Source organism: Ursus maritimus, unplaced genomic scaffold (genome assembly GCF_017311325.1).
Source record: "Ursus maritimus isolate PB19 unplaced genomic scaffold, ASM1731132v1 scaffold_3, whole genome shotgun sequence".
NCBI lineage: Eukaryota > Metazoa > Chordata > Mammalia > Carnivora > Ursidae > Ursus > Ursus maritimus.
In genome coordinates this window covers 22,060,529-22,062,444 of record NW_024425563.1, presented here as the reverse complement: position 1 = coordinate 22,062,444, position 1,916 = coordinate 22,060,529, and positions in this window count along the sequence as shown.

Sequence of the window (1,916 nt, the reverse complement as noted above, 5' to 3'; positions counted from 1 at the left end):
TTTTTTTTTTTTTTAGCCATAGCTATGGTTACCACGTCTCTCCCCGCCTCCCTCCACCTGCCAAGAAGGCGACTGGCCATTGGCTGCCTGTCACCAAGTAAGCCAGTCATTGGTCACTAGTGAGAACAGGGCGCTCCCCCTTCCCCTGTCTCCCGGGTCTCTTGAGGAGCCCAGGAAGGAGGCTCCGCTAGTGCCGCCGGGCCAGGGGCTGCCGGGACCCGGCTGCGGCAATCGTTAGCGGGTCATGTCGGCCGCCCAGGGCTGGGACAGGAACCGCCGGCGGGGAGGAGGCGCCGCAGGCAGTGGTGGCGGTGGCGGAGGTAGCGGGGCCGGCGGGGGCAGTGGGGGCAGCGGGGGTCGGGGGACTGGCCAGCTGAACCGCTTCGTGCAACTCTCCGGGCGGCCGCACCTGCCAGGTGAGTCGTGGGACAGGGTCCTGACAGGTTGCGGGCGCGCTGGGAAGGCGACTGCTACCTTTTCTTTTCTCCCTGGTTTTCTTTTCCTTGGGAGGAGGAAAGGCAGGCCCCACGCATAGCTGAGGGACTGGGGCATGGAGAAAAGGAAAGGTGTCTTTGAGGTCAGGGAGGGAGCAGGAACACAGCGAAAAGAAGTATTTTTGCTTTGTTGAAAGCTCTGTGCTGGGAGTTGTGTTTTCTTTTCAAAGGAGAGGCCGCTGTTTCATTGACATTCCCAAATGTTTCGCCTATTCTGTTCCCAGTCTCGTCCTCTTCCGCAGTTTGATCTTGTAAAAGAAAGACATTGGCGCCTAGCTGTGAGAAATTATTTTTAAAAGGGTGCTAGATTGAGGAGAGAGGAGGGAAGAGCGTTCCAAAGAGTGATTTTGTAAAAACCACCGCGAGTGTGTAAGAGTTAGGCATTCTGAGACAAGAAAGGAGGAGGAAAGGCGCGGGGTGGGGTAGGGGGGACGCGAGGGGTTGTTGGGATGTGCTTGGGAAACAGAACCAAGAGAATTAGGAAAAACTAGTTAAATTATTAATATTTTGGAATGTCCAGAGCAGAATGGCGAGCGTGATCTGGATTTTAAGGGGAGAAAATGAAGATCAAGAATATACTTAGTGACAAAATTATGCTGCCTCTACTATATAAAAACAGACGATTGAGAATTGAGAAAATGGACCCAATGTGATTATTTACATTTTGGCCTACAGTTTCCTATCCTTGAGTTCAGATGCCTTAAAAAACAAAGACAAATCAAATCGATGTGTGTGTGCAGACGATTTTAAAAAGATACATTTGTAAGTGAAGTGTAGTGGGGGGAAGATAGGGAAGTAAATACTGCACAGAATGTCAAATATTATATTGGGCAAGCTTTTTTCTACCTTGAAGAGAACTATCAGGAATGATGTGTTAATCATTCACCATATTGTTTGTGAATAATGTTGAAGTTGATTTTATCAGTGATGTATTTGTTTAACCGATGAGTTTTGAGAACATGATGGTTTTTGAATTCCTTTTACTACCATGCCTGTACTTCCAAGTAGTCAAAAATTATTTGGTTAATTTGAAGATAACAAAGGAACTTTGCACGTTGAATGAGACAGTCACTTGTTCGTAATGAGGTTATTGATGCATGTTAAAAATGCACATTAACAATTTCTTTGTGCTATTAAATTAACATTGAGGCAGTTTTAAATAGTCAAATATGTAATATACCAGGAGTTGGGTTTGAGGTGATAGTCTCAAACTGGGTATTCTGAAATTGCTAAATACGTGATCTTTAAAAAAAGAAAAAAAGGAGAAATCCTTTTTCTTATCCCAGATTAATAGTGAAAACTTATATTTTTGTGTATTGGCAGATTTGAAGATAAATCTCTTACCAAAGAGTGTTACCAGTTTGCCCTCTACTACTACTTATATTTAAGTCTTTGATCTCAGATTAATTATACCATTGGCTG